Genomic DNA, 12,049 nt, shown 5'->3' on the forward strand with positions numbered 1-12,049 from the left:
ATCCACCAAGTCCCAGTAGCATCCTAGTAATCTTTTATGCTGGTTCAAGAATCAGCTTTGCCAAAATAAACCCCATTCAGAAAACTGGACCCCATTCCAAGATTGAAATTGCAAAATCTGTGGATTGCGCTATTCAGAAGAGCTCCTTAAAATGTGTTCATCTTCTTTGGATATAGAAGATACTAGTGGGCAAGTTTTAAAAATAATTAAATCAATTTTGATAAGGTGCTAAATAGGGTTAATGAAGATAATGTGATTGATATGAAGTACATGCACTTCCAAAAGGCATTTGGTAAAGTGCTGCATAATAAGCTGTCAGCAGAAATAAAGCCCATGGAATAAAAAAAAAAGGCGTTACTTTTAATTCTCTCATGGGATGTAAGTGTCACTGACAAGATTTGATGCCCATCCCTACTAGCCCTTAAGAAGGTGAGGGTGAGATAGATCACAGCAGTTGAAGAAGGTGGCTCACCAACATTATTCAAGGTTAGTGAGGGATGGGAAATATTGCTAGCCAGTCTGTGATCTCCATTTCCCCTGAAACAATAATAAAAAAAAATCTCTCCCAACTCTGCTGACAACCTGGCACCTTGTGACTCATGAAGCAACATGAACCTGAATGCCTTTTGTACTGAGAGTTGTTGGAGTGATGCTGGAGCAATTTCCTATTCCTTCCTGGTGACAGCACGTTTATGAAGTTGTTTTCTTTTTCTTTATTTTATCATAGGATGTGGACACCACAGGCAAAGTCAGCATTTGTTGCCCATCTGTAATTGGCCTTAGACTGGGTGGCCTAGTCCATTTCAGAGAGCAGCTAAGAGTCAACCGCATTGCTGTGGGTCGCTTGTAGGTCACACCAGGTGAGGAGGGCAGATTTCCTTCCCTAACCAGATGGGGTTTTTACAACAATTGTGACTGTTTTATGATCACCACTATTGAGACTAGTTGCTGCCATGACAAGATCTGAATCTATCTTCTCTAAGCATTAGCCTGGGTCTCTGAATTAGCCTAGTGACAATATCACCATCTCCCCTGACAGGAAACAAATTTATAATAAATATTTGATTTTCAAACTGCGGGAAGATCAACAATAAAGTTCCCTAGGCTCAACCACTGCTTTTCCTGAATTACACTCAAGTCTCGATCATTAATGTATAGGGCATAATTTCAAATTTTGCAGAAGACTCAAGAATTGAAGCATTGTGAACTGTGAGGAGAGTACAGATAGACTTAAGGAAGACATTAATAAGTGGTGGAATGGATAGGTAGGTAGCAGATGAAATTTGATGCTGATAATTAGGAAGTTGTATTTTTTGGTAGGAAGAACAAAATCAAGGACACAATTCTAAAAGGGCTGCAGAAGCAGAGACACCTGGGGTTATATGGCATTAAATGGCAGAGCACAATTGATCCTGGGCTTCAAAATAGAACTATAGAGTACAGAAGCAGAGAAGTTGGGTGAAATTTTCCCATCCTGCCCACCATGGGAATTATCACAGGCTGGGGCAGACCATGTAAAGGTTATGATAAACCTTTATATAGCACTGATTTGGCCTCAAATGTAATATTGGGTCCATTTCTGGACGCCACACTTTAAGGAGAATGTGAGAAAGCGTTTGAGAGAATACAGAAAAAATTATGAGAATGATTCCAGGGATAAGGGACTTCAGTTACATTGTTTGGAAAAGCTGGGCATGTTCTCATTAGAGAAGGGAGGTTTGGTAGAGGTATTCAAAATTTTTTGAAGGCTCTGGACAAAGTAGATAAGGAGAAATTGTTGGAAGGGTCAGGAACTAAAAGAGACGAAGTTAAGGTGAATGGCACAAGAACCAAAGGCACCACAAAGCGACCTTTTTTCAGTCTGTGTTTAGGATCAAGGATGCACTGCCTGAAAGTGTGGTGGAGGCTGAGTTAGTTGTGGCTTTCAAAAAGATGTTGGGTAATTTTCTGAAGAGAAAAATGTGCCGGGCTAGAGAGGAAGGGTGGGGGGATGAACCAGTTGATTTCCTCTGCATATCGCTGGCCTGGACACACAGGGCTGAATGTGACTATTCTACAATTCTATTCCAGAACTGGTCTACATCAATTTAAACGATTAAATCGTTCAGAATAAACAAAAAAAACATAAAATCCTCAGTCTTCCAATGTCTACAACTTGACCTCAAACATTAACTCTCCCCAGATACTGCCAGACTGGCTGAATATTTCTTGGGTTTTTTTTCCAGGTTTATAGCATCCGCAGTATTATTTTTGTGCAGCTTGTTCAGTGAATATCTTTTTAAGTCATTTTCAATGATTTTTTTTTAATCAGGTTACTCAGGTGGATGACTGGATATCCATATTAAAAATGTTTTCCATTAATACAGCTGACAATAGATTTAACAGGAAAAATAAACAAGAGAAAAATGAAAAATATTTCCTGCCTGTTCACGCTTCATAAAAGATTGTGGTTACGTTGATGAATTTCTGAGGAAGTTTGAGGTATAAACTAACCAGTGTAATTTCAAGTGCATTTTTAATGCAAAACAGGAGTCCAAGCAACCATGTGAAATATTTAGCATAAAAAAAAAACCCCTGTAATCCCATAATTATCAATTACATTTTGATTGCATATAGCGGGAAAGAGTTCAAATAGTTGTCTTGAAATTACTTTGGGACGTAATTGTCACTGAATGCTTAGCACATTTTTATAAAATTCCCTCTGGGTACTATACTATATTCATGGTGTAGAATAATAATGTCTATTGGTCCCCACTCAGCACGTAGAAAACCACAATGGGAATATGTAGAGCCTTTCGGAAAATATCTCCAATGGTGAATTCTTGTCTGACAACTTTCTGTTGGTGTGTAACAGATATTGTTATTTTTGGGTTAAAGTGCAATTATAATGCTTAGCATATGTAATTCATGCTGGCCTTATGCTAAATCTTGCCAAGTTCCTGCAACCGATCACCCCAATGTTAGCTAACTGATGTTGGCTCCCAGATCAGCAATACTTCAATTTTAGAATTTTCATCCTTGCTTTCAAATCTCCCCTTGGCCTCTCAGCTTCCTATATCTGTCATCTTCCTCTGGCCCAAATGCCCTGCAATTCCTTTCATTTTGGCTTCTTGAGCATCCCCATTTATAATTGCTACTAGTGAAAGTGGTGTCAGCTGCCTAGGCCCTTTACCTTTGGAATTCCCTCCCTGAATTTTTCCAACTGTCTTTCCTCTCTTAAAATGTTCCTTAAAATCTATTGTTTGACCAAACCTTTGGTCATTGGCTGTGATATCTGTTGATGTTGCTATAACTGGTGTGCTTTAAGGGAGGAATGTTGTCTCCTTACTTATATGATGTGTTCGCCATGTATTATAAAGCACTGATTGAATCATTGTGTTCCAGCATTACAAATCAGATTAACTTTGCTCTCATACTTCTCTACATCATTAAAACTCTGAATTAATTACAACTTTGTAATCTGCTACTAATTGTATTCCACAATAAATCAAAGTCCGTTTGTTATTATTAGGGTACAGCATGGAGAAAGTATAAACCAGTGCGCCAACATTCTTAACCACTATATTCTATTTATGCAGTGGCTTTTGCTTTAGTCATGGTAAATGGTATGTTTTAACATCTAAAATTGTCTACCATACAAAATCTGGAAAACATTTTGCTCCAGGAGGTATCGTTTTCGTTGATTGTGACTAATGTAATAAATAGGTATTTTCAAACTCAGCTGTCTATGTTTAACTGATGAAATTGTGTACTAAAAATACTCCTCTACTTTGAATATGTGGCTTAAAAAATTGCAAAGATTTTGTTTATTAGCTCTACATTTGTTTGCTGATAACAAACTGAAAACAAAAAGGTTACTGTGATAGCAAGAAATGATATATTGTGCAGAGATTATAATCTCAGAACTGGATGAATGAATGGATTTTTCTTTTGCCACATTGTTTTTTATTTTTCAATCCATCAACTTACAGATTATGTAGCTTTCACGCAGTTGAATTTTACATTATGCATGAGGAGGGGGAAAACAATCTTAGTTTAAGTTTAAGCAAATTTAGTTTAAGTTTGTTACTGTAATGACGCACACTCATTGACTTTGTCAGGAACACAAAGGATGTTTACTAATAAGGAAAAACTGTAGAGGCTGGTAGCCCCTTCAACTGTCTGCTGCTGCCCTACATGTCATAGACTCATAGGCCCATAACTTATGATCAGTAGTAGAAAGCCATGGATCTGCAGAAATAAAATGATTTTTTGCACACTTACCTGAGCTTAAAAATTGCATCCAAGCTCCCAATGGGAGCAACAGTCTTCGGCCTTCAGCAGAGCCAGCTCTATAGGCCCCAGCACGATGCAAGAGGACTCTAACCATGCCTCCTTATGATGCAGCTGGACTGGGAACTCCCATTGAGGTCCAACTTGGAATTTGCAGTTTTGGATTGAAAACGGAGACGGATTTCCCTGCTGGTATAAAAGCTATGTTGAAGCTTTGTTTTTATCTGTTTTCGTTATTTATTTGAAATAGTAATCCAATTGTTATTGGCTCATTTTAACATGTAATTTTTTTTACGATTGGAGATGAGTATTTAATGTATAAATAAACATTTTGTTATTTGCTCTCAATCTGTGAAACTACTATTTAATCTGCATTATTTTGTTATATAACTTTGTGTGGCACACTTCTAAGTGTTCGTATGTTTTAATTCAGATTATGGAAATTGAAAATTTATTTGGGAAGATGAGAGGTCAGAACTTCTCGGACCATGATTTGAATACTTTACTGCATGAGGCTAAGCAAAGGAGAGTTCACATTTTGGGCCTTGGAAAATCTAAGTGCTTACTTCATTTATATTTCTCATATTTAACTGTTCCATCTTGATGTTTAAATAAGAAGTGTGTAATTCCATATTTAAATACTTTGCTTTAATGTTTCAATAAAGCATTAATAGAATTTTGTAAAGTTTAATGGAAAACATTTATTACCAAAAAAAGTTACAAATGCGAAAGTTTGATGCCATGTTAATATTTAACTTCAGCAACTGCACCCTGACATTTTGTTTAATTGCCTCATCTTTTCAAATTTCTTACAAAATATATTTTTCTCTTTATTGCAACTATCAATAAAATATATTTAATCATTAACACAACAATTCTGTTGTCTTTAAACAAGGAGGTAAGCAAGGGAGGGATATGAGGAATGGGAGGTGGAGAGCATGGGGGAAAAGAGGGGAGAGAGTGGGAGGAAAGGGCTGGAGGGGTAGAGGGAGCTAGGGGGAGGAGTGAGGGAGGGAGTGGGGAGAAGGAAGGAGGGGAGTATTCTGACATGAAAATTGTACATTTTACATGTAGCTTGACTCCTCTGCGCCTATGGCAAAGCCCCAAAGTGAAGAAGCCAATAAGATGTACTGGGGTGGTGGAAAATGACTCCAGATTTTCAATCTGCACTGGATTCTGCAATACCTATCAGACAGACAGTCCACATCAGCTTACAAGTTTCTTGCATGTCAAGAAATACTTTCTTAAAGCATTGAACTCACCAAGTTGCATGCTTTCCATTATAAATGTTGAACTTATTTCGTTAAGAGGTTTCTAAGGATCACAATTGCATCAAGCAGGCTCTTAAAATTGGGATCAAAAAATGGATTTTAGCTGGTGGCACAGTGGTTAGCATTGTTGCCTCACACTGCCAGAGACCCAGGTTAAATTCCAGTCTTGGGTGACTGTCTGCATGGGTTTCCTTCAGGTGCTCTTGTTTCCACCCACAGTCCCAAGATGTGCAGGTTGTGGAGATTGGCCATGCTAAATTACCCTTAGTGTCCAAAGAAGTATTCATTCGGGGGATTAGCAGGATAAGTGTGTGGAGTTACAGAGCTAGGGCAGAAGGTGGGCCTGGGTAAGATGCTGTCAGTTGGTGCAAACTCGATGGGCTGAATGGCCTCCTTCAGCACTGTAGGGAATCTATGATTCCAGACAATAACACCTGTTATGTGTGAACACACTTTTACTGTTATGACAGGCAGCATGGTCAGTGCAGGCATGGAAGGCCGAAGGGCCTGTTCCTGTGCTCTAATTTTCTTTGTTCTTATGCCAAGTTATAAAAACTTTTTAAAATCTTTTCTTCATTTTCTCTGCATTACATATATGTTAAACATCTTTTAAAACATTTACTAACAAATTGACCCATCCAACCTCTACTCACTGCAGTTAGATCTAAAAAAAAGTCTGCAAATACTCACTTATCATCAATGCAAGTGACATATATTAGGAAGAGGTTGCAGCTCAGAGCTTCAGTACTGACATCTTTACAAACCTGAATTGGAAGTTTAGACTTGGCGTGTTACCAGAGCACATGTTCATGCTTCAGGACTTCCATATTGTACCAACGCACATGTGCAGCATACAATCCGTTTAAGTCACGAATCCACTTAAGGTTCGAGTCGTAGAGTCAACGAATAATATAAATATGAACTGTAATTGTAAATGTTATGAGTAATGCATAGTATTGAGTGGCACTGATTTAGTTTGCTCTTTATGTAATGTCAACTTTGGTCATTTAACATACCTATACATTTTATGAATGAAGTATATTTTTGGAAAGAAGTTAGTGACAATTTGTAGACCACTAAATTATAGCTTGTTTCAGAAAAAGGATGGCGTCTTTTTCAAGTGTTTACAGGGGTCGTCAGCACTGGAATAAGGATAAAGAGTTATAGGGAAGTGAGTTTCATGGATGAGACGAACCTTGAAATAACAGAGGATTTAATTTGTAGATTATTTGATTCTTTGAGATGAATAAGTCAATAAGCTTCAAACAACAAGCACAGTGAGGATGGAAGGAGTGAAGGAAGTAGAATATTGGAGGAGATGGTTGGCCATTGAGGACAGAAATTTAGGACTGTCTTCACCTGGTAGGCTCTGGAATAGTTGGAGACTTACCTTGTGAAATCCTTTGGCAAAAAAAGCAAACTTTTGAATATTTAATATCAGTTGACTTTTTAACACTGAAACAATCAAAAACACAACTGCAATGCTCGTCTCAACCAACTTTCAGCATCGAAATGATTCATGTATGAAACATTGCAGGTAACAAATTCCAAAACCACAAAGTACAGGGTACTAATGATGACAGAGGCATGAATCATTACTAGGAGAGGGAAGGGATACAGATTGGACAAAGAGAGACACAGTTGATCAAGAGTAGGTTCACAGATCTGGTGCTGGAGAGACTTCCATGCTCAACTTGGGATTGATGAACATGAAGTACAGTTCTAAGTTTACTTTAAGCTCTGAAAATGTAAAAAATTAAAACCAGTAACAAAGCTTCAAAATGATACATGAAAATACAAATGTGATAACACATGACTGAGTTGCCATTACTAGATTATTTTTAAACACCTTCAAAGGGCATCTTTCAAGGTGATGCCCCCATTTACTGCTGACTTTAACATGTATGTGCTATTGAATTTGCACTGTCAAATTATTACCATTCTTCCAGGTCTTGTGGAGCTCTTGTCCACATTGCAGCAATGTGGGTTCAAAATATTACTTATTTACCACTGGGAGCTTTGTATTCCTCAATTGAGATTCTTTTGGAGGAGCAGGGAGAAGTCTTCTGTTCCCTGAGAATGGCAAGAAGTCAGCTTGCCAAAGAAAGCAAGTATGGGTGGAGGTGGCTCATTCTGTGAGTAGATGTAGTGTTGAGAGAGGGTGTGGTCCAGTGCTGCAGGCAATTCAGTGATCTCCTTGGGTTAGACAAGGTGTGTGCAGTGGGACACCAAGATATGAGGCTTTCAGCCACTGCCAATAGCTGAGTAGCCTGAGGGTGCAAAATGCTTCTGTACGTAGGATAAAGCAAAAGGTACCCCAGAAGATGTATTGTGGAACCTAACACAGAGATTGAGGCTGTTGGAGGTAAAACATCTGAGTCCCAGGACATGATTGCAGAAGTTTCTTTGCCCACCCATCTTCAGCTGCTTTCCATCATTGACTTTCCCTCCATCGTAAGGTCAGAAATGGGAAAGTGCATTGATGATTGCACAATGCTCAGCACCATTCTCTACTCCACAGAAACTGAAAGCAATCCCTGTCCATATTCAGCAAGATCTGGTCAACATTCAGGCTTGTGTTGGTATGTGGCAAATAATATTCATGCCATACAAGTGCCAGGCAATAACCTTCTCCAAAAGGATGAACTTAATGATCTCCCCTTGACATTCAACGGAATTACTAATGCTGAATCTCCCACAGTCAACACTCTGGGAGGGGGGGAGGTCACTGTAGATCGGAAACTGAACTGGACCACCCATATAAATATGGCTACAAAAGCAGGTTAGAGTCTGGGAACTCCTGACTCCTCAAAGCCTGTCCACCATTGACAAGGTACAAGTCAGGAGTGGATGGGTGCAGCTCCAACAACATCCAAGAAGCTTGCTGGCACCTACAACAAAGTAGCCCATGTGATTGGCACCCCATTTACCACCTTAAACATCCACTCCCTCCACTGGTAATTCGCAGTGGGCACAGTTTGAACCATTTACAAGATGCACTGCAGCAACTCACCAAGGGTGCTTCAACTGTACCTTCTCAACCTACAACCTCTACCACTTAGAAGGACAAGGGCAGCAGTTTTAATGGAAACACCACCACCTGCAAGTTCCACTCCAAGTTACAGGCCATCCTGACGTGGAAATATATTACCATTTCTTTAGTGTCACTAGGTCAAAATCTTCTTCCCAGCAGTAGTGAGGGTGTATGTACATTACATGGACTGCAGTGGCTCAGGAAGGCAGCTCACCACCACCTTCTCAGGGACAATTAGGGATGGACAATAAATGCTGACCAAGCCAATTTGCCAAACCTTATGAAGAATATTTTAAAAAGCGACATCCTTTATTCCTTTATCCATGGATGTTTATTGGTATAATAAAAAAATGCAGCACCTTCCATTGTTTGGAGATGAACACAGACTTGCATAAATTGCTTGCTGTTGTCACGAAATATTTATGGAGTTGAAACCCTACCTATTGGTGAATCTGTCTGGCTGCTCATGGTGCTTTGATTGCCGTATGTGTTCAATCAATGATCTTCTCCATTTAAAGAGCAGCACTGGAGGCAAATCCCATTCCTTCTCAGCCTGCTACTCCCTATCCATTTTGAAATTTATACATTCCCCTGTCCTCAAAACAGGGCATCAATGACCTACTGTATAAAATGATGTGCCGTTGCCCAAGAAATGCCACCAAGGTCAGCTGCTGATTCTTGGAACTATATGAAGACATTCAAAGTCTTTGTGACTATTAAGACCACTGGCCAACAAGACCAGTGGGCACTGAAGTGATCCTCAAAGTGGGTGCATGTGTGAAATCACCAGCCTGGTTAGATGAAGCTTCCTGTGACTGTTACACTCTGATGTATCATGGTGACAGCACACTCAATGATGAGAGTGAGTGTCATTTTTGTTGCCTATCACTTCTCATTTCTGCATTCATCATGCCTGAGGATCTGCTTCTGCTGCTCCAGATGCTGTCCTCATTGTTGCTCATCCCCATTTTTGAGTAATGTATTCTAGCCTAGCTTCCTGGACACCACCCCATCCTCCCCTCCCCCCAACATGTTCTGGCTCTGTGACCCCTGCAGGTTCACAACCTTCCCACCACTCCACCTCCCAGAGCCCCAGCTCTCACTGTCCATCTGCTCAGAGAGCTTTACTTGCATGATGCCATCTGTGTGCCATTGCACGAACACCTCTCTAAGCTTTTTACTGCTTTATGTTATAACCCACACCCACCACTATGTCGCTGCCGCCTTCTCACAGGTGTAATTTGAGATCTTTTATAATAGAATCACAAAAATATGTGGTTCTCATGCCTCCATTAAAAAATTGCAAACTGATTGATAAATAGCTTGTTTAACTTGTGTGAAGCTGAGTAGAATCATTGTAGACTGAGGAGTAGAATGTTAGAATTTGGTGTCTGTAAAATTATTGAAAAACTGTGAAATGCTAAGAGGAGAAAGTCTTGCATGGTCCCTTTAAAAGTTCAAAAAAATGCAGTTGCATATGGGGTCCCAGACTTAAACATTTGTATCAAAGACAACAAACAGGCTTTTGAATTTAACCAATCAATTTAAATCAGCCACTTGGATACCAACAACCTATTGTATTTAGATTTGATGGTTTTGGCAACCTGGGACCAATATGATTGTAGGGGATGTTGCTATGTCATCACAGGATTAAAAGAGGAGGACAGTGGGATAATAAACAGAAAAAGCAACTGCCATTTGCCAGAATAACAGCCTCATCTGTGTCTTAAGACAAAGCCTCATCTCACTAGTGAAGGTACCAAAGAGGACAGGAGTTCCTGACAGAATAATCAACAGAGAAAGCCCAGAATACTTCAGAAGATGCTAAACCTAGTTGTAATTTAGAGTGTAACTTTTTTTTATTAATAAGTGGGAATTGTATTTATCTAGACAACATTCCATTAAAATCATGTTTTATTCGGTTTGTTAGTCATTTAGTTAACTTGTCACTGTTAGTTAGATAAATAAATTGTTACTCGTTGACTTTAGAGAGAGTGACAGGGAGTTATTTTGATTTAACCACTGAAGGATGCTGAAGTACAGTTGGTACGACTTCACACTAACTTTTAAAGATTGTGAGGTGAGGTGCTCTTCTTTGAGTGGTTAAGTGCTAGTTCTCAGAGAGGGATCCACTTCTGCCTCTTAACAACCTCAACAATCACCATTTACCATATTCTATTGGGTTACCGAGTCCCACTTCATGACATTGGAACCAAAATAGCTGCCTGTCAGTCAGGTGAAGGCTGGGTGAAGTTGCAGGCCATGCCTGGGTGCCTTCCTCTGTCCCGACCACAGAATCCTGATGATGTAGGAGGAGGCCATTCAGCCCATCAAGTCTTCTCCAATCCATCCTTAAAAATTCTGCCCCAAATAGATTGCACTCTGTTAGAAATCTGGATTTTTTAAATGCAGGGCAGGATTTTACAGCCTCATTCGAATCAGAACTGCAAAATTCCGCCTGAGGTCAATGGACCTTCCCATTGTCCACCCCTCACCCGCTCTGTTTCCTGGGATGAGCGGGGTGGTAGAATTCTGGAGGTCATCTTTTGGATGAGGTGGTAAACTAAGGTCTTATCTGCTTGTTTTGGAAGATCCCATAACACCTTTCGAGGAAGACTAGTGGAGTTATCCTAAAAATAAATACTGCAGATGCCGGAATCTGAATCACAAATATAAAATGCTGGAAAATCTCAACAGGTCTGGCAGCATCTGTGGAGGGAGAACAGAGCCAACCTTTGGAGTCTGGATTATCCTTCCTCACAGTTGAAGTCATCGCCCCTGGCTACTACCTATCTCTCATTCAATATCACAAAGAGAACAAATTACTTCGTTGGTCTTTAACAGCATCGATAAATGCCAGCGGAATGAGGGTGTGAAAGCAACCAAAGCTTGATTTCTCATAAGTATTTTTTTGTGTGTATTTTCAGGATCAGCTAGTTTCAGCATGTGATGCGCCAGGAGAAATGAGAAGTCAGACCGATACCAGCCCTCCGATTTCCTGGGGGCTGGGATTTCCCACCAAAATAGCTGATGAGCTGTCATTCACTTCCGTGGCTGAGTCTTTATAAAGTAAGGAAGAATAGCAAATCACAGCAGAGTTCGCCTCAGAGGGCAGATCGGAGCAAACAGGAACGAGCTGCTTCTCCCCATCAGCTTTCACCGTCTCGCTGTAAATCTGAAAATACATCGTGGTAAGCAATATATAAACGGTGCCTCGTTATTTGTACCAAATGTGTATTTTTCAGGATTATTCCGACGCCAAGAAAACATGACCGTCCGTGCACCCGAAAATAAATGGTTACATGTGATGTTCACTTAGTGAGTTGCGTTCGACAGCTGTTGGGATTCACAGAGAACTGGGGTTGGACTGATCTGTATGTTTGTATGAGGGACAAGGCAGGTTCAGGATTGGAGTCAAAGTTGCAATTGGTAAAACGGGTAATTACATGTTCCCATTTGATTAGATCATCTG

General features: G+C 39.9%; 1 protein-coding gene across 1 annotated transcript in view; it reads left to right on the forward strand.

The window, feature by feature from the left end:
- The first annotated feature begins 11,664 nt into the window (after positions 1-11,664).
- The window catches only part of LOC145360527 (salivary plasminogen activator beta-like), a 28,162-nt gene continuing 27,777 nt past the window's right edge, over positions 11,665-12,049 (forward strand). Inside the window, exon 1 of the mRNA XM_080215792.1 lies at positions 11,665-11,768. The gene's annotated coding sequence lies outside the window, so the exon portion shown is untranslated. The remainder of the gene's footprint in view (positions 11,769-12,049) is intronic.

The sequence above is a fragment of the Carcharhinus amblyrhynchos genome, chromosome 31 (genome assembly GCF_965287045.1).
Source record: "Carcharhinus amblyrhynchos chromosome 31, sCarAmb.v2.hapA, whole genome shotgun sequence".
Lineage (NCBI taxonomy): Eukaryota > Metazoa > Chordata > Chondrichthyes > Carcharhiniformes > Carcharhinidae > Carcharhinus > Carcharhinus amblyrhynchos.